Below are 25,776 nucleotides of genomic sequence, written 5' to 3'. Positions count from 1 at the left end.
CTGAGTGAGGTATTGAAATTTCCAATTATTACTGTTAACTTGTCTGTTTCTCCTTGAAATTATCATATGAGGTTTGTCCTTTATTCTTTTAATATGATATACTGTATTAATCTTTAATATTAAATATTAAACCAACCTTACATTCCCATGATAAATACCACTTAGTAATGGTGTTTAATCCTTTTGATACATTGCTGAATTTGGTTTGCTAGTATTTTGTTAAGGATTCTTTTGTCTCTATTCATGAGGGGTATTAATTTTTTTTTGTGATATGTTTAGCTTTGCTTTCTGGGTGAATCTAGCCTCATAGAATGAACTAGGAAGTAATATTCCCTCCTCCACTCTTTCCTGAATTTGTAAAAGATTGATTTTGTTTCTCCTTTAAATATTTAATATTTGATTACCAATAATTCCATCTGGGTATAGACTTTTCTTCGTGGGAACATTTTTAATTACTCTCAGTTTCATTTTTTATCAAAACTTTATTCAGATTTTCAATTCTTTTTGAGTCTGTTTTGGTGATTTGTGTACTTCTAGAAATGTGTTCATTTTATCTTAATTGTCTAACCTAATGACATAAAAGTTTTTCATGTTTTCTCATAAACCTTCTAATTTTTATAGTATCCATAAGGATATACCTTCTTTTTTCTTGATTTGAGTATTTTCTGTTTTCTCTCTCATTTTCTAGGTAATCTGGCTAGGGGTTTGCCAATTAAGTTTACTTTTTCAAAGAACCAATTTTTGGCTTCATTGATTTTCTCTACTTTTTCTTTCACTGATTTTTTTCTCCAAGGATGTTGTTTAATATACTTTTTTTTTTTGCATTTTTCCCTATTTTGTTCTGTTAGGTTTCTGATTTAGTCTTGTTCTGATCACAGAACATACTTTTTATGATTGCAGTCTTTTATAAGGTATAGAGAACTGTTTTGTGGCCCTGCATATGGTTTATGCTGAAGAATATTCCATTTGCCCTTGAAAAGAATGTTTATTCTGTAGTCTTTGGGTGGGGGTGTTGTATAAAATGTCAATTAGGTCAAGTTGATTGACAGTGTTATTCAATTATTATATATCCTTTTATCTGGTTGTTCTATCAATTATTAAAAGTGAGATGTTGAAATCTCTGTTTATTATTATTGAAATATCTGTTTCTCCTTTCACTTCCATCAGTTTCTGATTTATGTATTTTGGAGCTCTCTTGTTAGGGGCACATACATTTATAATCATTACTTTCTCATATTAACTTACCATAATAAAATTTTCCCATTTTATCTCTAGTGATAGTTCTTATCTTAAAGTCTATTTTGTCTGATATTAATATAAGTACTCCTGCTCTTTTATGATTATTATTTTCCTGAAATATATTTTCCCATCTTTTAACTTCAACCTATTTATGTCTTTGAATCTGTGGTCTTGTTTACTGCACTTGGTTTGGCCTGGCTTTTTTTTTTAATCCAGTTTGATCATCTCTGCCTTTGAATGGGTTTCCTAATTCATCCCCTTTTAATGTAATAATTGATATGGCTGGATTTATACCTCCCATTTTTCTATTTGTTTCATATCTTTTTTGTTTTACTGTTCTTCCTTTACTGCCCTTGAGTGAGTAAGTGAAAGTCACTCAGTTGTGTCCGACTCTTTGCGACCCCGTAGACTGACTATGCAGTCCATGAAATTCTCCAGGCCAGAATACTGGAGTGGGTAGCCTTTCCCTTCTCCAGGGGATCTTCCCAACCCAGGGATCGAACTCAGGTCTCCTGCATTGCAGGCAGATTCTTTACCAGTTGAGCTATCAGGGAAGCCCCCTTTACTGCTCTATTTTATGTTAAATAATTATATATTTAGTTAACCAATAAATATTTTAATCTCTATCTTGTTTTCTTACTGTATTACTTCAAGTTATTTTCTCAGTGGTTGCTCTAGAGATTATAGTATTCATTTTAACTTACTTCAGTCCTTTTCAGAATATTACTGTCTTAATTCTGGTAAAATATAGAAACTTTTTCTAACACATCTTTCATTCTCCTGTTTGTCCTGTGATTGTTACATGTGTTACGTCTATGTGTGTTAATAAACTAAACAGTACTGAGTTATTATTTATTGTTACAATCTTGTATTTTGTTAAAGAAATTAAGAAAAAATATAAAAAAATATACACAGAGTTTCTGTTATATATACTCATGCATTTATCATTTTTGGCAGTCTTTGTTTCATTTTGTGGATTTATGTTATCAATTGGGGTCACCTTCTTTTATCTTGGTTAGTATTTCTTGCAGACAGGCATGGTAGCAACAAATATTCTATATGTTTATCTAGAAATGCTTTTATTTTACTTTTATGTTTGAAGGATTATTTTAGCAGGACACAGAATTCTTGATTGAACAGTTTTCTTTTCTTCCAGTATTTTGCATATGTTGATCCACTGCTTTCTAACCTTCATTGTTTGTGATGAGAAATCAGCTGTTAAGTGTATTCTTATTCTTTGGTACGTGATGAGTTGATTTTTGCCTGCTGCTTTCAAGCTTTTCTCTTTGTCTTAGGCTTTTAACAATTTGACTATGTGGATCCAACTTTGAACCTCTTGTATTGATCCTGGTTAGGATTTATTGAGCTTCTTGGATATGCAAATTAATATTTTTAATACATTTAGAAAGGTTTTGTCCATTATATCTTTACTTTTTATACTCCTTTCACTTTCTAAGATAACCTTTACAGACTTGCTGGCACCCTTAATATTGCCTCACATCTCTGCCTGTGTGCACAGCCTTTGTTGACCATTGATATATGGGTATCTTTGGCCCTCTTTGGTCTCTGCTGTACATGCACACAGCCTCTGGTCAACCCAGGATATGTGAGAAGCTTATCAAGTCCCTTACGGCTATCTTAACTCCTAAAACTTCTTGATAAATTCCTGGCTAGCCCACCAGTCATTTGTTTGTCTGCACCAAGCCTAAAACCTCAGGTTAATGGAGATGATGGTCCTCCCTGTTTGCTTGCTGCTGTGATTATCTCATCAACTGACAATGCTATAAATAAAATGTGCCCCCTCTAGCATCAGTAGTGAAGCTACTGGTTGTCAGGTCACTGATAGAACTGAGGGAAGGGGAATGGGGTGTGAACAGCCATAGACTCGTGGTGTTCTTATGCATGGCTTGATAGTTTTAATAAATAATTTTTTCTTAGCTGTGTGCTTTTGGTTGAGTTCCAAAGTGTGAAATATTTTGGTTTGCTTGCTTGTTTGGCTTGGTTTGGTTTTTGTTTCTGCTGATTGACCTCCATTTAAATATTTCTGTTTTCTCTGTAACAAAAAAGGGAAATAAATGGTATGCTGATTAGAAAACAGTTCATTACTAATGAGAAATGAAAAGTTATGTGTACACAGAAACCCTTACATAAGTGTTTTATAGCACTTTATGTACAATAGGTAATAAGAGTACACAACTCAGATGTCCTTCAATGGGTAAAGGATTTAATTGTGACATATCAATACCATGGAATACTACTCAGCAATTAAAAGAAACAAGCTATTGATACAACAGCCTGGATGAATCTTCAGAGAATGGAGCTAAGTGAAAAAAAGCCAAGCCCTAAAGGTTCTATACTAAATGATTACATCTATGTACTACACTTGAAACGAGAAAATTATAGAATGGAGAACAGATTAGAGATTACGGGGGGCTAAGGTGGGGATAGGAGCTTGAAGGAGCTGGGTATGACTATGAAAGGGTAGCATAGGGATGGAAATGGTTTATATCCTGGCTGTATCTCTGTGAATATCCTGGTTATGGTATCATGGTACAGTTTTGCAAGATGTTACTATTTAGAGAAACTGGGTAAAGGGTATGCAGGATCACCCTGTATTACATAAAAATAAGGAGTTTAGAGAAAAACTGGCCTCAGTCATCTGTGTATGTGTCAGTTGTGATACTTAGAGTAATTAAAAAATATTCTTCTTTTAAAAAATCTATGTCTTCTTTGATATATTCTGTGAATTATTAAGGGAGGTATGTTAAAATAATCCGTTATGATTGAGAAATGTCTGTTTCTTCTTGGAGGTCTGTCAATTTCAGTTTTACGTAGTTTGAGGCTTTGTTATTGCATGCATATACATTTAGAATTACTCAGTCCTCTTGGTTGATTGTGCTTTTAATCACTGTGACTATCACTCTTAATATCTTGTGATGCTTTTTGCCTTAAAGTCTATTTTGTCTGATTTTAGTGTAGTGACACCATCTCTCTTTTTGCTAGTATTTGCAGAGGACTCCCTCCCATTTTTTTCCTTAAAATTTTTTCTAAATCTTTACTTTTTTATGAACTCAGCTTAAAGTTTTCTTTATTAATATGACATTAAATTTTTTGAAAATTTGTACATGCTTGTTATAAAAATATTATAACATACTAATAGAATGAAGTTCAACAACTCAGAAATAACCATGAATAATATCTGGATGAATTTCCTTCCAAAATTTTTACATACATAATTTTACATGATTTATACTCATCAGTATTTTTAAAATTCATGTCGTAATAGTTATGAAAATATTTTCACTTTGGCAAGTATTCATCTATAACATTTTAAGTTGCTGGAGAGTATTTTATAATATGGATATACTACAGCTTATGAGAGATATGTTATTAATAAAATATAGCTTTATTTTTAAAGGATCTCTCTTATAAACAGGGACTTCCCTGGTGGCTCCATGGTAAAGAATCTGTAATTCAGGAGACATGAGTTTGATCCCTGGGTCAAGAAGCTGCCCTGGAGAAGGAAACAGCAACCCACTCCAGTTTTCTTGCCTGGGAAATTCCCTGCAGAGGAGTGTCATGAGCTATATAGTTCATGAGGTCACAAAAAAGTAGGACACAACTTAGCAACTAAACAACTCTGACGAACAACATCTGCAATTATTTTATTTAATATAATATGAAAATTTTGCTTTTTAATTGGGCTATCTTGCTTACTTATATTTAATATAACTACAAATGTATTGGGTTTACATCTACCATTTTATTTATTTAGTATTTATCGCACATATTCTGTATTTCTTTTTTCTCTCATTTCTTGCCTTCCTTTAGATTAAATAAATATTTTTATTATTCCATTTCTTCCCTCTATTGTCTTGCTATTTATGAATTATTTTATTATTATTTTTAATAGTTTCCTTAGAGCACTGTATATACATCTTTGATTTGTTAAAGTTGAATATAAAATAGTACTTTTAGCACTTTCCATATCATGCAAAGGCTTTAGAATGCTTTAATTCTATTTTCCACCTCCAACTTTTATGCTTTTATTTTCATATGTTTCAACTGTACATATATTTTATATCTTACATGATATTATCATTTTTCTGTAGAAACAATATTCATTTTTTCATTTGTTACAGTTTTCCTTTCACTTAGGGTTCTCTCCATATCTTGATTTTTTAAAAACGTTTACATATAGTAAACTTTATTTTTGGCTATGTACTGTTTTATGGATTTTGTCAAATGCACAGTCATTTGATGACTCTCAGAATGGCACAGAGCCACCACCAAAAACTCTTGGTATAGAGCAGTTGCTGCTGCTGCTGCTAAGTCACTTCAGTCGTGTCCAACTCTGTGTGACGCCATAGACGGCAGCCCACCAAGCTCCCTCGTCCCTGGGAATCTCCAGGCAAGAACGCTGGAGTGGGTTGCCATTTCCTTCTCCAATGCATGAAAGTGAAATGTGAAAGTGAAGTTGCTCAGTCTTGTCCGACCCTCAGCGACCCCATGGACTGCACTGCCACTGCCTTCTCCAATAGAGCAGTTTATCACCCTTAAATTCCCTTATGGTCAACTCTGTTCCCAACTCCAACCCCTGAAGATATATGTAGCCTTCCAGGTCTGACTTCTTTCATGTAGGACTATACATTTAAGATTCATACATGTTATTATGTGAATCAATAAATTGTTTCTTTTTATTGCTGAGTAGTATTCTATTGTATAGTTGTCCTGTACTTTGTTTATCCATTTGCTAGCTAAAAGATATCTGGGTTGTGTCCAGTTTGGAATAATTATGAATAAAACTTGTATAAACATTCATTTATCATAAGCATGCATTTTTATTTCTCTTGGATAAATACCTAGGAGTAGGCTTGCTGGGTCATATGGTATGTGTATGTTTAATTTTTTAAGAAACTGCCAAATTATTCAAACAAGTCAGTCAGTCTTTTTAGTTTTAGCCTTTCTAATAGGTATGTAGTAGTACCTCATGGTAGTTTTAATTTGGTTATCCCTAGTGACTAGTTATGCTGAACATCTCTTAATGTGCTTGTTAGCCACCCATATATCTTCTTTGGTGAAGTGTGTGTTTGGGACTTCTGGCAAGTTAGCTATTAGGTTGCTTGTTTTTTCTTTTTATTGTCGGGTTTTTAGAGTTATTTATATATTCTGTATACAACTCTTTGTCAGAAATATAATTTGCAAATATTTTCTTTGAGCCTATGGCTCGCTTTTGAATTCTTTTAGTAGTGTCTTTTGGAAAGCAAGAGTTTTCTGTGTTTTTTTTTTAATTGGAGGATAATTGCTTTACAATATTGTGTTGGCTTCTGCCATACAACAGTGTGAATCAGCCATAAGTACACACAAGTCCCTTCCTGCCTGAACCTCCCCCTCACTCCCCCACCCCATCTCACCCCTCTGGGTTGTCACAAAGCACCAGGTTGAGCTCCCTGTGCCCATACAACAGCTTCTAGTGGCTATCTATTTTACATATGGTAGTGTAAATATTTCAATGCTAGTCTCTTAATTCATCCCACCCTCTCCTTCCCCTACTGTGTCCAAAGTCTGTTCTTTGTGTCTGCGTCTGTTACTGCCCTACAAATGGGTTTATCAGTACCATTTTTTCTAGATTCCATATATATATTAATATACAAAATTTGTTTTTCTCTTTCTGACTTATCTCACTCTGTATAACAGGCTCTAGGTTCACCTAGTTGTGTCCAACTCTTTGTGACCCCATGGACTGTAGCCCATCAGGCTCCTCTGTCCGTGGGGATTCTCCAGGCAAGAGTACTGGTGTGGGTTGCCATGCCCTCCTCCAGGGGATCTTCCCACCCAGGGATTGCACCCAGGTCTTCCACACTGCAGGTGGATTCTTTATTGTCTGAGCCACCAGAGAAACCCTGTGCCCATGCACAGTTTCTTCTACCTCACTAGAACTGACTCACATATGTTCCTTTTCATGGCTGAATCATATACCATTGTGTATATGTACCACAGCTTCTTTATCCATTTATCTACCGGTGGACATCTGGGTTGCTTCCATATCCTAGCTTTGTAAATAGTGCTGCCCTGAACACTACTGGGGCTTCCCTGGTGGCTGAGACGGTAAAGAATCTCCCTTCAATGCAGGAGACCCAGGTTTGATCCCTTGGTTGGGAAGATTGCCCAGAGAAGGACATGGCAATCTACTCCAGTATTGTTGCGTGGAGAATTCCATGGACAGAGGAGCCTTGTGGGTTAGAGTCCATGGAGTCACAGAGAGTCGGACACAACTGACTGCTAACACATTCATGATTACTGGGATACATTTGTAGTTTTCAGTAATTGTTTTCTCACGATATATGCCCAGTAGCAGGATTGCTGGGTCATATGGTAGTTTTAGTCCTAGTTAAAATTTTTTTTTAATTTATTTTTTTATTTTTATTTTTTAATTTATTTTTAATTGAAGGATAATTGGTTTACAGTATTGTGTTGGTTTCTGCCAAATATCAACATGAATCAGCCACAGGTATAAATATGTCCCTTCCCTCTTGAACCTCCCTTCCTATCCCATCCCTCTGGGTTGTTCCAGAGCCCCAACTTGAGTACCCTGAGTCATACAGCAAATTCTCTATTTTACATATGATTATTGCATGTTTCCATGTTACTGTCTCCATATATCCCACCCTCTCGTTCCTCCCCACCGCCACCATGTCCATAAGTCTGTTCTCTATGTCTGTGTCTCCATTACTGTCCTGCAGAGAATTTCATCAGTACCATCTTTCTAGATTCCATATATAGGTGTTAGTATACAATATTTGTTTTTCTCTTTCTGACTTACTTCACTCTGTATAGCAGGCTCCAGGTTCATCTACCTCACTAGAACTGACTCAAATGCATTCCTTTTAATGACTGAATAATATACCATTGTATATATGTACTTGTTTATACATGTATTTCTTTATATATATATATACACATATACTTCTTTATATATATATATATATGCACACACATATATATATATACTTTATACTTCTGCTGATGAACATCTAGGTTACATCCATGTCCTAGCTATTGTAAATAGTGCTGCTATTAACATTGGGGTACACTTGTGTTTTTCAGTTATGCTTTTCTCAGAGTACATGCCAAGCAGTAGAATTGCTGGGTCATATGGTAGTTTTATTCCTAGTTTTTTAAGGACTCTAAATACTATTCTTCATAGTGGCTCTACCAATTTACATTCCTACCAACAGTGCAACAGAGTTTCCTTTTCTTCACACCCTCTCCAGCATTTATTGTCTGTAGATTTTTTGATGATGGCCATTCTGACTGGTATGAGATGATATCTCATTGTAGTTTTGATTTACATTTCTCTAATAATGAGCAATGATGAATATCTTTTCATGTATTTGTTGGACATTTGTATGTCTTCTTTGGAGAAATGTCTGTTTAGGTCTTCCTTTCACTTTTTGATTGGGTATGTTGTTTTTCCAGTTTTGAGCTGCACAAGTTGCTTGTATATTTTGGAGATTAATCATTTGTCAGTTGTTTCATTGGCAATTATTTTCTCCCATTCTGAGGGCTGTCTTTTCACCTTTTTACAGTTTCCTTTGCTATGCCAAAGCATTTAAGTTTAATTAGGTCCCACTTGTTTATTTTTATTTTAATTTCCATTATTTTTGGAGGTGGGTCAGAGAAGATATTTCTGTGATTTATGTTAAAGAATGTTTTGCCTATATTTTCCTCTGAGAGTTTTATAGTTTCTGGCTTTACATTTAGTTTACATTTAGTTTTATAGTTTCTGGCTTTACATTTCTTTAATCCATTTTGAGTTTATTTCCACATATAGTGTTAGGAAGTGTTCTAATTTTATTCTGTCCAATTTTCCTAGCACTACTTATTGAAAGGGCTGTCTTTTCTCCATTGTATATTCTTGCCTCTTTTGTCAAAGATAAGGTGCCCATAGGTATGTGGGTTTTTCTCTGGGTTTTCTATCTTGTTCCATTGATGTGTGTTTCTGTTTTTGTCCCAGTACTATACTGTCTGATTACTGTAGCTTTGTAGTATAGTCTGAGTCAGGAAGGTCGATTTCTCCAGCTCCATTTTTCTTTCTCAAGATTGCACAAAGCAAGAGCTTTAATTTTAATATTCAAGTTATTAATTTTTTCATGGATCATGCTTTTGTGGATTGTGCTTCTAGTGTCTAATGTAGGATTATGCAGATTTTCTCATGTATTTCTAGATACTAGAAGTTTTTTAGTTTCATGTTAAGCATTTAGGTTTATAATCCATTTTGAGTTCATTAAAAAACATTTTATTTTATTGCGATATAATTCACATACCATAAAATTCACCCTTTGAAAGTGTACAATTCAGTGGTTTATAGTGTATTCACAAGGTTATGCAACCATCACCACCAGACATCTAATTCCAGAGCATTTCATCATCTTAAAAAGGAAACCCCAGCAGTCACTGCCCATTGGCCCTCCCCCAGCCTTAGGCAAGTACTAATCTACTTTTTGCCTGTATAGATTCTTTCCTTTAGCCTATTGTTCTCAAGTTTTATCCATTTTGTGGCAAGTATTGGTATGTCATTCCTTTTTATGGCTGAATAATGTTGCATTGTATGAATACATAGATTTATTTATCCATCATTCAGCAAACATTTGGATTTGTTTTTGGGTATTATGAATAATGCTACTATGAATATTCATGTAGAAATTTTTATGTAAACGCATATTTTCAATCATCTTGCATATATACTTAAGAGTGTTTGAGTTAATTTTTATATAAGGTGTGAAACATGGGTTGAGGTTCTTTCTTTTTCTTTTTTTTCATAAGGACATATAGTTATTCCAGCACCACTTTTGGAGATAACTATACTTTCTCCATTAAATTGCCTTTGACCTTTGTCAAAAATCAGATGAATCTATCTTTAGATTGTTTCGTTCTATTGATCTATATGTCTGTCTCTTTGCTAATATCACATTGTCTTGATTACTATAGCTTCATTGATTATGCTAAAGCCTTTGACTGTGTGGATCACAACAAACTGTGGAATATTTTTAAAGAGATGGTAATATCAGACCACCTTACCTGCCTCCTGAGAAACCTGTATGCAGGACAAGAAGCAACAGTTAGAAGTGGACATGGAACAACAGACTGGTTCAAAATTGGGAAAGGAGTACATCAAGGCTGTATGTTGTCACTCTGCTTATTTGTAGAGCACATCATGTGAAATGCCAGCCTGGATGAAGCACAAGCTGTAATCAGAACTGTGGGGAGGAATATCAATAACCTTAGATATGCAGATGACACCATCCTTATGGCAGAAAGCGAAGAAAAACTAAAGAACCTCTTGATGAAAGTGAAGGAGGAGAGTTTAAAAGCTGGCTTAAAACTCAACATTCAAAAAACAGAGATCATGGCACCTGGTCCCATCACTTCATGGAAAATAGATGGGGAAACAATGGAAAGAGTGAGAGACTTTATTTTCTTGGGCTCCAAAATCACTGGAGACGGTGATTGCAGCCATGAAATTAAAAGACACTTGCTCCTTGGAAGAAAATCAGTGACAAACCTAGACAGCATATTAAAAAGCAGAGACATTATTTTGCCAACAAAGGTCTGTCTAGTCAAAGCTATGGTTTTTCCAGTAGTCATGTATGGATGCCAGAACTGGACAGCAAAAAAGACTGAGTGCCAAAGAATTGATGCCTTCAAACTGTGGTGCTGGAGAAAACTCTTGAAAGTCCCTTGGACTCTAAGGTGATCAAACCAGTCAATTAAAGGAAATCAACCGTGAATATCCATTGGGAGGACTGGTGCTGAATTTGAAGCTCCAATACTTTGGCCACCTGATGTGAACAGCTGACTCATTGGAAAAGACCCTGATGCTGGGAATGATTGAGGGAATGAGAAGAAGGGGGCAACAGAGGATGAGATGGTTGGATGGCATCACTGACTCAGTGGGCATGAGTTTGAGCAAACTGAGGGAAATGCTGAAGGACAGGGAAGCCTGGCATGCTGCAGTTCATGGGGTCACAAAGAATTGGACAGGACTTAGCGACTGAACAACAACATAGCTTTTTTTTTAAGTTTTGAAATTAGGTAGTTTAATATCTTCAACATTGTTCTTCCTTTTCAAAATTGTTTTGGTCATTCTAGAGCCTTTGCCATATATATTTTAGAATCAACTGGTCAGTCATGATTCAAAAGGGTATACTGAGATTTTGATTGGGATTGCATTGAATCTATAGATCAATGGAAGGTATTGTTATCTTACTAATTTGATTCTTCCAATCCATAAATATAGATTATCTTTTCATTTATCTAGGTCTTTGCTTTCTTTCATCAATATTTTGCAGTTTTCAACACAGAGATCCTGCATATATTTGTTAGATTTATAACAGTCTTTCATTTTGGGGGTGGTATTTAAATGGTTGAATTGTGGTGCTGGAGAAGACTCTTGAGAGTCCTTGGAATCAAGGAAATCAAACCAGTCAATCCTAAGGAAAATAAACCCTGAATGTCATTGGAAATGAAATGGGAATCTGAGTTCTTGTTTGCAGAGCCGAACAATGAACTTCACGAACACACAGACACTCATGGTAGTAAGTGAATAGGATTTATTGAAGAGAAGGAAAGTATAAAGCTCTCAGCATAGACACTGAGAGGGGGTAAAGAGTCCCCCAAATGCAGAATTTATAGAAGTTTATATCCTTACCAGTATTAATGTGTACATTTTTGGTTGGCTCCTGTCCTTAAAATATGTCATTTCTAACTAATCAGTTTAAAGGTCAAAATGTTTAACTTAACATCTTTATGGATTCTCTTGCTCCTTGGATTAAGTCATCACCCTTTTTCATGACCCCTGGCCATTTTACAATGGATGAGATGTATGAGCTAAAGATTAATGATAACCTTTTTTTTTTCCTCTTGGGCATATGAAAAAGAAGTTAATTACTACCCTTCCCTGGATCTGAGTGCTGATAATAGACCAAGGGCACATTCCGGAAATTTGGGACAAAGGGTATAGCTTTAGGTTAATGGAGCAAGATGTTTATTGAAAACAATACTGAGGTCTCAGAGTTCTACACTGACTACCTAGCAATTTCTACCTCAGAAAGACGGATGTTGAAGCTGATGCTCCAGTACTTTGACCACCTGATGCAAAGAGCTGACTCATTGGAAAAGACCCTGATGCTGGGAAAGAATGAGGGCAGGAGGAGCAGGGGGTGACAGAAGATGAGATGGTTGGATGGCATCACCAACTTAGTGGACAAGAGTTTGAGCAAACCCTAGGAGATAGTAATGGACAGGGAAGCTTGGTGTGCTAGAGTCCATGGCGTCACAAAGAGTTGGACATGACTGAGTGACTGAACAACAACCTTCTTTATGGTCCAGCTCTCACATCCATACATGACTACTGGAAAAAGCATAGCTTTGACTAGATGGACCTTTGTCAGCAACGTGATGTCTCTGCTTTTTACTATGCTGTCTAAACTTGTCATAGCTTTTCTTCCAAGTAGCTAGCATCTTTTAATTTCATAGCTGCAGTTATTGTCTGCAGTGATTTTGGAGCCCAAGAAAATAAAATCTGTCACTGTTTACACTTTTCCCCCATCTATCTTCCATGAAGTGATGGGATAGGGTGCCGTGATCTTAGTTTTTGAATGTTGAGTTTTAAGCCAGCTTTTTCACTCTCTTCTTTCACTCTCATCAAGAGGCTCTTTAGTTCCTCTTCACTTTCTGCCATTAGAGTGTTGTCATCTGCATATCTGAGGTTACTGATATTTCTCCCTGCAATCTTGATTCCAGTTTGTGATTCATCCAGTCCAGCGTTTCACATGATGTACTTTGTGTTGAAGTTAAATATGCAGGGTGACAATATACAGCCTTGTTGTACTCCCTTCCCAATTTTGACCCAGTCCATTGTTCCATGTCCAGTTCTAACTGTTGTTTCTTGACCTGCATACAGGTTTCTCAGGAGACAGGTCAGGTGATCTGGTACTCTCATCTCTTTAAGAATATTCTACAGTTTGTTGTGCTTCACACAATCAAAGGCTTTAGTGTAGTCAATGAAACAGATCTTTTTCTGGAATTCCCTTGCTTTCTCTATGATCCAACAGACGTTGGCAATTTGACCTCTGGTTCCTCTGCTTTTTCTAAAACCATCTTGTACATCTGGAAGTTCTTGGTTCGTGTACTGCTAAAGCTTAGTTTGAAGGATTTTGAGCATAACCTTACTAGCGTGTGAAATGAGTACAACTGTGTGTTAATTTGAACATTCTTTGGCATTGCCCTTCTTTGGGATTGGAATGAATCCCAAAGACCTTTTCCATTCCTGTGGCCACTGCTGAGTTTTCCAAATTTGCTGACATATTGAATGCAGCACCTTATTTAATAGTATCATCTTTTAGGATTTTAAATAACTCAGCTGGAATTCCATCAGCTCCACTAACTCTGTTCGCAGCAATGCTTCCTAAGGCCCACTTGTGGATTGAGCTAGTTTAAATCTGGTTTTCAGCTTTTCTGATGGCTTATCTCTTTATGTAATCTAGAAGTAAAGTTAGCTCTTACTTTTTGGCTATAACTTGTTATGTGTCCCAAATGAAAGCCGGACATGTTTTCTAAGTTACCTATTTTTGGCATCCCAGAATTCATTTTTTAAATTAGTCCAAGGCAACTGCTGAATATCTACTCAGCTTCTGGGACCCTAACATTTGTCTACAAATTTATAGATGCCTGCAGGGGAAAATGTTGCCAAATATTCAGTTTCACACATTGGTCTTCTTTTACCTTTGCTATCTTGGACTCTCAAGTCTTCAGTGCCCTGGTAATTTTTCTTTTTGTTCAAACTTGCTTTCCTAGTTGCTTTTGGGGAAGAGGTTGGTCTGCATAAGCTAATCCACCCTATCCAGAAGCAAACCAAAGATCATGGATTTTGGAGCCAGACCTCCGGGATTCAAATCTCAGTTCTGTAGTTGACTTGTCCTGTGATCATGAACAAGGTATTAACTTTTCTTAAGCCTCACTTTTCTCATCACTTAAAATGGTGATAGTAACAGGAGCTACCTTCTAGGGTTATTGTGATGATTTAACAAGTATATATAAAGTCGTTTATATACACATATGTGTACTTTCCTACCCACCTTGTTGTTCTGGCCTCCACTGTTTCTATAGAGAAGCCAGTTATTGTTATTATTACTGCTTTGAAGGTAATGTTTCTTTTTCCCTCTGTTTTTTAAGGTTTTTCTTTGCCTTTGTCTTTTGGCAGCTTTACTCTGATATGCTGGAGGTGTGAGTATGGTTTTATTTATTTATTTATCCTGTCTGAGCGTCTTAGCATTTCTTATATCATATATACTTTTGAAATATACAGTATATGTCTAAGAAAAGTGCCTGGGATCCAAAAACTGCTCTATTGTTATTCACTCTTATTATTTTTACTTGACATGGTCTTCTTTCCAGTCAGTGCTGTTTCCCACTGTGCTGTGATTTACAGATCTTTAATAGGCTCCACTGGCTAGTAGATGAAGTCCAAACTCATCTTTCTTTAAGTCTTTATTGAATTTGTTACAATATTGTTTCTGTTTTATGTTTTGGTTTTTTTGACCTTGAGTCATGTGGGATCTTAGCTCCCCGACCAGGGATTAAACCCACACTCTCTGTATTGGAAGGTGAAATCTTAAATCACTAGATCACCAGGGAAGCCCCAACCTGTGATATTTTCAAAACTCTGAGGCCCAAATCAAACCAGGCCAATTGCATCAGAATTTTTGAGGTGGGATACAGATATTAATCAGTATTTTTGCAAGAGCCCTGGGTGATTGCAGTGTTCAGCCAATGCTGGGGGCTCTTCACACCTTTGCTTCCCTTCCTTTGAGCAACTTTTGAGGGCCTGGAGAAGTACCTGGGATGCAATATGTTCTAAGGAGAGAGAGGAAACAGATGCAAAAAATGGAAGGAAATAAGTCATGGTGGCACCATGGTGATATGCCTGTGGGAACTCTCCACTCTGGAGAAACAGCAACCACCAACTGCATGCTCCATTTTGTGGTTTGGTTTTGGGGTGGCAGTGTTGGCGACCCCCCTTTCATCTCTATATTGGTCCTTCTCTCAGTTCATGCTCACCTTTCCCTCCTGAATTTGCCTCCCTCCTTTATTCAGAGAGTTGTTGAAATATCTCCAAAAGAAGACTTTTGGACTTATTTGAAGGAGGTTGCATCTCACACATACTAAAAAAAATTTTCAAGGTGGTACTGTCTGAGGAGGGAGATAGGGTTAAGGATGGGAACTTGGGATGGCCAGAGGCACCATGTGACTTGGCAGCAAGTGAGAGAGGAGCATTGGAAAAGAGATGGGAGAGCCTCTGGAAAACCCATCAGAACATAAATTGCCGCCGAGAATAACCTCTGAATGTTTAGGGAGCTGCTTAGTGTGTGCCACTGATGGTAGAGTTTTAGGCACTGTGACTTTGGTGGGCAGATATTTTTTTCAAGAGATAAAGGGAGAAGTCCTATTCTGTGGGCATCTGCCAGCAGCGCGGCAAGCCCTTTGTGCCACGTCTGCTGATGCCTGCAGGGAAGGGAAGTCCTGGGTGGAAAGGAGGAGACTGGGGGAGAGGGGGATGGTGTAGTAGGGAGTAATTTTGAACATTTTGGTGCTAATTAAGCTATGATGACATAGCATGTAGGTCTTCATGAGCCGACCGTGTTTCTCCTGAGCCAATGGAACGGTAGTTTCTGAGGTGCTGAGATTCAGAATGCTTTCTTGGGCTACCTCTCTGCTTAGAGCAAGAAGAAGTGACATGAGATTTAGAATAATAATAATTGCATATAGTGCAGGGCAAGGTCTTTCAGCTGTACTGACGGGAGTATAAATTGTTCAGTTTTTCTTGAGGCATGTGGGCAGCATGAATCAAAAGCCTTAAAGATGTTCCTACAATTTGACCCATCAATTCCACTCCTAGGAATATGGTTCTAAAGAAATAGTTGACAAGTGCACACAGATCTGTGTATATTGTCATTCATTTATAAACTTCTTTACAATAGTAGTGAGCTTCCCTGGTGGCTCAGACAGTAAAGAATCTGCTTCCAGTGCAGGAGTCCCAGGATATCCACAGTTTGAACTAAACTAGGTTACCTGAATTATACTGAATCGAGTGTAGTGATTTTTAACTATAGTCTTAAAGTAGTATATTTTATTAAGAATAGATTTGTGTGTTTGTGAATCTGTGCTGGGGCTTCCCTGGTGGCTCAGGTGGTAAAGAATCTGTCTGAAATGAAGGAGACCCAGGTTCAATTTCTGGGTCAAGAACATCCCCTGGAGAAGGGAATGGCTACCCACCCCAGTACTCTTGCCTAGAGAACTCCATGGACAGAAGCAGGCTACAGTCCATGGGTGGCAGAGAGTCAGACATGACTAAGTGAATACTTTACAGTAGTAAACTGAAAATAGCCAAAATTTCCAGCAATTAGGCATTAAATAATAACTGGGCACATGGAATACTATACAACTAGGAAAACAGATATTACTGCTCCTCCGTATTTATTGAAATGGAAAACTGTTTATGATAATCAAGCAAGAAAAGCAGATCCCAGAACTACACTCGCCATGACCTTGTTTCATTTATTTTGGTGTTTTCTTTTTTCCCCTCTCAGACCGTTCTTTTATTAAGGATGACTTCATGCTAAGACTGTATCACGTGGGGAGCCCAATTTTACACTGACTACTGCCACAGAGTAGTTTATCACTACCAGAAATGTATAAATTTTTGGAGGAGGAAATGGCAACCCACTCCAGTGTTCTTGCCTGGAGAATCCCAGGGACGGGGGAGCCTGGTGGGCTGCTGTCTATGGGGTCACACAGAGTCGGACACGACTGAAGCGACTTAGCAGCAGCAGCAGCAAGGTATAAATTACTTTGCACAGTGTCTGACATATAGTAGGTGTGTAGAGGTAGAAAAAGTAAATATCATTTTCAGAAAGTCTTTTTAATTGTTAGAGACTTTAACTCTTTAGAATGGTTTAGTACTTTAGTTGAATAGTAAGTAGGATGCAAAAATTGGTGAAGTTTGGTGGCAAAAAATCATGTAGTTGGTACAGCCTCAATTTTGAAAAGCATGGAACGTGTGCCAGTAAGGAAAGTCTGCAAAGATATGTTTACCTTATTAATGATGTTTGAGTAATGTTGGATTATAAGTGATTTTTATGTCTCCCCCCTTTTCTTGCTTTAATATGCCCAACTTCCTTGATAGAATAAACTGTATTTATTACTCTTTCTCTTCACTCAAAGTCCTAAAAAAGAAAAAAACCCAGACTTTAATTACTGATATAAAGTAAAACAATAACTTGTTGGTTGGCTGAGAATTGCTAGAAATTAATAAATAGTTTGGAAATTATTTAGTAAATTCTAATTACTTAGCAAAAGTAATTAAAATATTTATAAGTGAACACCCATAAAACACCGCCAAGCGAATACATTACTCAATAAATGGTTTAATTAGTATTTCATTACCAGAAATTAATCTCAGTAACCAAACATTACTACAAATTACGTGTAGGGTGGACAACTTATTTTACTGCTATTAATGATTTCAATTATGAAGTTTGTGCAAGTCTAATTCCTTCCCGCTTCTCCCGCCCTCCTCCCACACCCACCTGGGTGAGTTCCCACACACTGGGCCTGAGTTAGGGTGCTCGGGACTGGTCTGACATCTTCCACATTGTTGAAAATCCTGGGTTAACAGTTTCCCTCAGCTTATTTCCCAGCTGTCTTGCAGAAATACTTGCCCTGGGTGCCTCTTAATCAGCTGGAATCAGACTCCAGGAGCTGGTGGGCTTCTTACCACAGATATACTCTCCTCCAGAGTCTTCTAAATCACTTGGTTGCAAGGCCTGCTTCCCTCCCCAGGACTGTGCCAAGGCCCTCCGGCACTGGTTAGCACTCCTGGTTCAGCTCTCAGGCTGGGCTGGGCTGCTGCTAAGTCATGCCAGGAGCGTCTTCGTGCAGGTGAGAAAAAAGGAGTCCTTTCCACCAGATGCAGTCACACATGAAGGTGGATTTTTGCCCAAACATGTTTCTTTCTCACGTTCCCATGGAACAGATTCTGAGACTTGAGATTTGCATGCAGGCATCTTCCTGAGGAGTGGTCTCAGGAACAGTCCCTGAGTGAGTGGCGAGGGAAGTAGGATTGGGTAGTAAGAACTACAGCCCCACTGGAAGCTCCTGGATTGAGGCAAGGAAGGGGGCAGGCCTTTGTTATTTCAAATGAGCTGACAGCAGAGCAGATGTCACTCTGGGGAAGGACATGCCTCTCTTTGGCTGAGGACAAATCCTGGAGAGGGGCTCAGTTGCCAGCCATTACTGGGCAACACTCTCAGCAGCTGGAGGAGTGAGTGCCTTGGCTCTGAAGGAGGAATATGGGCAGCACACATTGCAGAGAGACCCAGGTTTGATCCCTGGGTTGGGAAGATCCCCTGGAGAAGGGAAAGGCTACTGGCTGCAGTATTCAGGCTTGGAGAATTTCATGGACTGTATAGTCCATGGAGTCGCAAAGAGCTGGACACAACTGAGCAACTTTCACATTCACGTTCACATACCAGCATCCACCCCCTTGTGTCATGGACAGCCTGAGCAACCGCACGTGAAGGTCCTCATGGGAGGGGCCTGAGGCCACGAGTAGAATGAGCTTGAGTTGTCGCCTTGTCTTATTTGGGTTGGGAGGAGTCTTACTTCTGGAGTTAGGATCCTGATTTAGGTACCAGCTGAGACTTACGCCAAGATCACAAGTTCTGCGAGGGCAAGTCTGGATCTCATCGTATCCCCAGAACTTAGCACAGTTCATGGCTCAGTGAATATTTGCTGATTGAATCTATAGTAGTAAAGACAGTCATCCAAATGCATTAATATCCTGTATTACACTTGATGATGGGAAATACATAGAATCTGATCCTGGAGGGGTCAGGGGAAGAAATGAACTTGAGTTGAGACTCAAAGAATGGGTAAGAGTGAGCTGGACAGAGTAGGGTGGGAGTAGGGTGCTTCCCAAGCCTCTGAAGATAGGGGTTTTGCCTTGGCCACCTCTTGAAGGGTGTCTCCACCTGGGGAAACAGAAGGGACTTGAGAAATCACACTCACTGAATTTCTTTTGTTATCTGTTGGTGAAATGCATCCTTTGTTCTCATCACAGCCTTATCTGGTAGAAGACTCACATGTCAGAGAGCTTTTCCACGGTGGTCTGGCTGGGCCATGGCGGCATGAAGGGTGCCTGCAGGTGCTTTCTGAAGTGAGAGATACAGGCCAGGATCAGGATCACAACCAGAGGTAGGGGTGCAGATCCCCTGGGGCCCCCTCCCGGGCATCAGGCATGTGGATATCACGTGTTGTGGAGGAGCTGAGACTGGAAGAGCTGGGCTGCACTGTATCTAATCTCTTCCTTCCTCCTTGTACTCATCTCCCTCCTGCCTCCGGCTTTGTTCTGCTCCGGGCCTGTCTCCAGCTTCCTCGCTGCCCCAGGAGCACGTTCTGCTCATTTCACCCCCACTCCTGCGCATATGTCCTCCCCTTTCTCCAGGACCACCGCTCCACTAAGAAAACCCATCCAAAGCCCCTCCACGGAGCCCTGACTCATGACTCCAGGTCATAGTGAACTCACCCTTTCTGCCTTTCTACAGCCCTCAGTTGTGGATTCTTTAGAACGGAGGCAGGTTTAGAAATCCTCGGCCTGGTACCATACCCGGTTGTGAGCAAGGAGGTGGGGAAAAGCTGGAGGTGAGCAGGAGGCCTGAAGGAAGACCCTGTGTTGCCTGGTTGGCACTGGGCAGTGTGAGCAGTGGCTGGGTATCTGCTGGCCTCCCACCCAGGTGTGCCATGAGGGGTACCGCGGGCCTGGCTTCTGCTGTTGATAGTGGTGGCAACAAGGAAGGGAGGGAGGAAGATGGAAAGTTCCTGTTTATCATGTCTGGGACTTTGCCTGCCTTGTCCTTAATCAGTCTACAGCTAATTAGCTGCCTCCCCCACCCCACTCCCCGCCCTGCCGGCGCTGAGCTCAACGCCATTAATCACCAAGGAGAAGGCTGAAGTCTGCAGGCCTCCTGCTCAGGAGAATCCCGGCTCCTTGGGTGGGCCCTTCTTGCCTGGGGCATTGAGAGGACCACGGATGCAGGAGCTCCTTTGGTAGGAATTTGAGGCTGTTAAGAGGGTGCCGTGGAGCCCTGTGCCGCCTAGAATGACTGTAGGGGGGAGGGTGCGGCATATTCCTCTTTGCTGTGACATTCCAGTTTTGCTTATGGTGACAGGGTCTTCCATTCAGTTCAGTCACTCAGTTGTGGCCGATGCTTTGCGACCCCATGAATCGCAGCACGCCAGGCCTCCCTGTCCATCACCAACTCCCGGAGTTCACTCAGACTCACGTCCATCGAGTCCGTGATGCCATCCAGCCATCTCATCCTCTGTCGTCCCCTTCTCCTCCTGCCCCCAATCCCTCCCAGCATCAGAGTCTTTTCCAATGAATCAGCTCTTCGCATGAGGTGAGCCCAAGACAAATGGCTCACTTTCCCAGACTCCCTTGTAGCCAGGAAAGGCATGGGACACAACTCAGATCAATGGGACATTGAGCTGAAACCTGCTGTGGGCTCTTAGGAAGGCTTTTCCTTTCTTGGTAAGAGCGTTGGATGTTGCTGGTGCTGCCTCTTCTTGCCCTTTCTCCTTTTTGCCTTGAATGCAGACTTAAAGGCTGGAGCTGCAGCGGCCATCAGCCTCTATGAGGGAAGGATCAAGAGAAGTGTTATGACACCACCATGAGCTGATAACCAGTGCCAGAAACTCGCCTACTTCCAGATTTCTGTCAGATGAAAATAATCTCAGTTTAGTCCACTATTGGTTGATATTCTGTCACCTGTAGCTGAATATGCTTCTAATACAGAGGGGAACTCTGGATGGTGCAGGCTTAACTGCAGAGATACCCATGGTACCCAGAGTAATCCAGACATTCCTGGACTCACTAGCCGGTGTTCATGAGGGAGGTTACAGTACTCACATGCCACCTGCTCTGCCCTCTCCTCCTATCCTTCAGCCTTTCAAGTTCTCATTTTCCAATGGTTTTTAGCCACCTATGTTATTAAGAAAGTTGTGAGTGTGACACCGATGGGCTGTCATGTTAAACTCTGTGTAGTGGAGTGCCTAGGAAGACAAAACTAGATTTTATGGCAAACGAGTAGTGCCTCTTTGCCTGTTATGCAGTGCTTTGCAAAGTGGGCGAGCACATTGCTCTGGGAAAAGGCTGGAGAAAGGAATTATGTGATCCTGAGAAGGTTTTGCTGCGCTGATTAAGAGGCAGGATATTTGCATTTGGGAGGACTGAGGTCGAGACCCCGACTGACCTTTCCCTTTTGAGGTTTAAGATTACTGGAGCCTTTCTGACTAACGGAATTGGGCCTCTCTGAGATCCTTTGGCAAGAAAGGATGGAAGGGGTCCCACAGGAGAACCTCGGGATCAGGAAATGGAAAACCTGGATAGGTGAACCAAGCTAATAGCAGGCTTAGGTGCTTGTTAGCGAGGCTGGTGCCCACCCAGCAGCTGACAAGGCAGAGACTCCCAGGCATTCTGGTAGAGGTCGAGCTGTGGGAGCAGTGGATGCACTTAAGAGTGTGAAATAAAAGAGCTATAGCCTGAAGTTTAAATGTGGAGGCCCGCTGTAGCCAGGGTTGGGTCAGGACTGAGCTGTGGATGTCGAGGTGGCAAACTGCGCGGGACCGGTTTTCAACAGCGACCCCTTGTGGCAGCAGGCCGGGCAGACTGTTCCGTTCTGTCTGCTGCTGCTGCTGCTGCTAAGTCGCTTCAGTCGTGTCCGACTCTGTGCGACCCCATAGACAAAAGCCCACCAGGCTCCGCTGTCCCTGGGATTCTCCAGGCAAGAACACCGGAATGGGTTGCCATTTCCTTCTCCAATGCATGCAAGTGAAAAGTGAAAGTGAAGTCACTGAGTCGTGTCCAATTCTTAGCGACCCCATGGACTGCAGCCCACCAGGCTCCTCCGTTTATGGGATTTTCCAGGCAAGAGTACTGGAGTGGGGTTCCATTGCCTTCTCCGTTCGGTTCTGTCTAAGCCTGGCTTTTAGACACTGGACACCTCCTGGTGCATGGCTCCAGTTCCTGGGCAGCTTGTGGGAGGTAAGGGGAGAAGAACCCTAAGGGTAGAGGGGTAGTGTATCACAGTGGTTAGGAGGATGGACTCTGGAGTCTGACTGGGTTCGAGTTTCTACTCTGCTACTTCCCTGGCCTGACCTCATGGGTTGCAGACCTGCACGGTCTCATAGGGGCCTTCCTTAAAGAGCCCCCGTGCTGGGCTTCATGCTTGCTGTCTTGAATGTCTTAATAAATTAAAAAAATCTATGAATCGTATTTTAGTTTTTGGCTTCTTTTTTTAAACTGAAGTATAGTTGATTTACAATGTTGTCTTAGTTTCAAATGTATAGCAAACTGATTCAGTTATATATATATATTTGTTGTTGTTTAATTGCTAAGTTATTTCTGACTCTTTGGAATCTCATGAACTATCACCTGCTGGCTCCCTCTGTCCATGGGATTCCCCAGGCAAGAATACTGGAGTGAGTTGCTATTTCCTATATATACACATTCTTTTTTAGGTTCTTTTCTCCTGTAAATTATTACAAAATATTGATTATAGTTTCTTGTGCTATACAGTAGGTCCTATTGCTTATCTATTTTATATATAGTGCTGTATATATGTTAATCCCAAACTTCGCCCCGCTTTGGTAATGTAAGTTTTTTTTCCTGTGTCTTTGAGTCTATTTCTGTTTTGTAAGTAAGTTCATTTGTATCATTTTTTCAAGATTCCACATATCATATGATATTTGTCTTTATCTGGTTTACTTCACTTAGTATGATAATGTATGCTGCTGCTGCTGCTGCTGCTAAGTCGCTTCAGTCGTGTCTGACTGTGTGACCCCATAGACGGCAGCCCACCAGGCTCCCCCGTCCCTGGGATTCTCCAGGCAAGAGTACTGGAGTGGGCTGCCATTGCCTTCTCTGATGATAATGTATAGGTCCATCCATATTGTGCATTGTTTCATTCTTTTTTTATATTAAATAATTTTTGAACAAGTACCCTCCTCCATTTTCATTTTGCACTTGGCCCTGCTAATTATGAGGAGAAGGCAATGGCACCCCACTCCAGTACTCTTGCCTGGAAAATCCCATGGACTTAGGAGCCTGGTGGGCTGCAGTCCATGGGGTTGCTAAGAGTCGGACACGACTGAGCAACTTCACTTTCACTTTTCACTTTCATGCATTGGAGAAGGAAATGGTAACCCACTCCAGTGTTCTTACCTGGAGAGTCCCAGGGGCGGGGAGCCTGGTGGGCTGCCATCTGTGGGGTCGCACAGAGTCAGACGCAACTGAGGCGACTTAGCAGCAGCAGCTAATTATGCCGTCAGTCCTTCTTGGCAAATGTCTTCTCTGTGCCACAGTTTCCCCATCTATAAGATGGATTAAGAGAAAACAGCAATGACTCTGCCTATCAGAGAGTTGTTGTAAGATTAAGTGAGTTCTATACATAAAGTACTTAGAGCAGAATCTGGCATGTAGTGAGCTCCACGTAAGTGTTAGCCTTTGTTCTTGTTTCTGTTCATTTAGGCTGATGAAGACTTCAGCAATTAATCTGCAAAGTACAGAGACATGACTACATTTGCGTCACCAGCTAGTGAAGCAGAGCATGTCAAGCACTTGGGGAACAACGCAAGGAGAGGAAACTGACCCCTGGACTCGCTTCTCACACAAGATGAGACGCCTCATTAAGCCCACATCCTTCTGGGCCCACAGGGCTGATGAGAGAGGGGAACATGGGGCCTGAGAAGTGTGGAGTCAAGGCCACCTTCCTGCCGCAGAGGCTGGCAGCAGAAGTGGGCATGGCCCAGAGGGGCAGGCTGGGGCACCTCCGGAAGCAGCCTGCCCCCTCCCCGCGGGGTCAGGCTGTCATCGGACTCGCGTCCTTCCTCTCAGGGAAGAATGGCCCCGCCCCAGCCCTCCCTCCAGCCTGGACCCATCTTGCATTTACAGACCCAGATCAGAGGATAGGATGCTGGGAAGGATGCTTTATTAGGATGATGATTCTAAATAAACTGTATCTATTGGCATGTTACCTACTCACAAAAAGAGGAGAAGTCGTAGGTGCCCAGCCCAATGTATCCTCTACATGTGAACTCACTCAGTTCAAGAAATAGGACATTCACAGAAGTCAGGAAGCTCCCAGCCATGCTCCCCAACTAGCCCCTCCCTCCTTCCTCAGTCAGTCACTAGCCAGAGTATCATTTCCTAAAACCATTAGGTTTCACTTTTGCAAACTGTTTGCTTTGGAAAATGTAAAATCTACATTCCAAAGCAAGTTGGAATAATAGAACAGGATCACCCATATACTCATCTCGATACACCAGTTGTTAGCATTTTGCTACGTATTCTCCACTTTCTCTGTCTTTCCTTCTGTGTCTTGTTTTTTCTCCCCCATCTCTACACATAAGATTTTCTGAACCATTTGAGAGTTATCTGCAGATAGCACAACATATTTCAGTATACATCCTGAGAATGAGATCATTTACATGGTGCAGTTATCACAATACAGAAATTTAACATTGCTGCTGCTGCTGCTGCTAAGTCGCTTCAGTCGTGTCCAACTCTGTGTGACCCCATAGACGGCAGCCCACCAGGCTCCCTCGTCCCTGGGACTCTCCAGGCAAGAACGCTGGAGTGGGTTGCCATTTCCTTCTCCAGTGCAGGAAGGTGAAAAGTGAAAGTGAAGTCACTCAGTCGTGTTTGACTCTTAGCGACCCCATGGACTGCAGCCTACCAGGCTCCTCCATCCATGGGATTTTCCAGGCAAGAGTACTGGAGTGGAGTGCCATTGCCTTCTCCTACAACATCATTATATACTATACAGTTGATTTTCATATCGTCCAGTTACCCAATGATATTATACACACACATGTGTGTGTATATAACCCAAGCATGGATCACAGTTTGCATTTAGTTGTATGTCTCTTTCATCTTCTTTAAAACAGATTCTCTCTCTCTTTTTTTTTTTCATGACGCTGACATTTTGGAGAGTATAGGCAAGTTTTCTAGAATATTTCTGAGTTCAGATTATCAGATTGTTTCCTCATAATTTAAACATTCTTGGCAAGAATGCTGTAGGAATTTTATTATATATAGATATATATTCTTTATAATTAATTTATTATGAATGATAGTAGCTTCAACTTATCAAGTGCCCATCATGTGTTTTGGGGATTATGATGTCCATTTTACAGACCAGATGACTGAGGCAAAGAGTGGCTTAAGTAGTTTTCCCAAGGTCACATGGTCAGAAAGAGGAAGTACTAGGATTAGGTTTGTCTGACCCCACGGCCCATGTTCATAGCCAGTTCAACCCACTGTTGGTGATGACTAATCTCATCGGAAAGAGGCCTGAGGCTGCATTCTGGAGGGCAAGGACTGTGTTACATTCTCTGCTGAATTCCAAGCTCAGCCAG

The 25,776-nt window shown here is 40.4% G+C and overlaps 1 long non-coding RNA gene across 1 annotated transcript in view; it reads left to right on the top strand.

Moving 5' to 3' along the window:
* Positions 1-25,342, top strand: part of LOC138087416 (uncharacterized) — an 82,347-nt gene extending 57,005 nt beyond the window's left edge. The window contains exons 5-6 of the long non-coding RNA XR_011145477.1: positions 19,421-19,554; positions 23,888-25,342. This is a non-coding gene — a long non-coding RNA (uncharacterized lncRNA). The remainder of the gene's footprint in view (positions 1-19,420; positions 19,555-23,887) is intronic.
* Positions 25,343-25,776: the final 434 nt, after the last annotated feature.

Source organism: Capricornis sumatraensis, chromosome 10 (assembly GCF_032405125.1).
Source record: "Capricornis sumatraensis isolate serow.1 chromosome 10, serow.2, whole genome shotgun sequence".
NCBI classification, from domain to species: Eukaryota; Metazoa; Chordata; class Mammalia; order Artiodactyla; family Bovidae; genus Capricornis; species Capricornis sumatraensis.
This window is presented reverse-complemented; position numbering and strand designations above follow the sequence as displayed.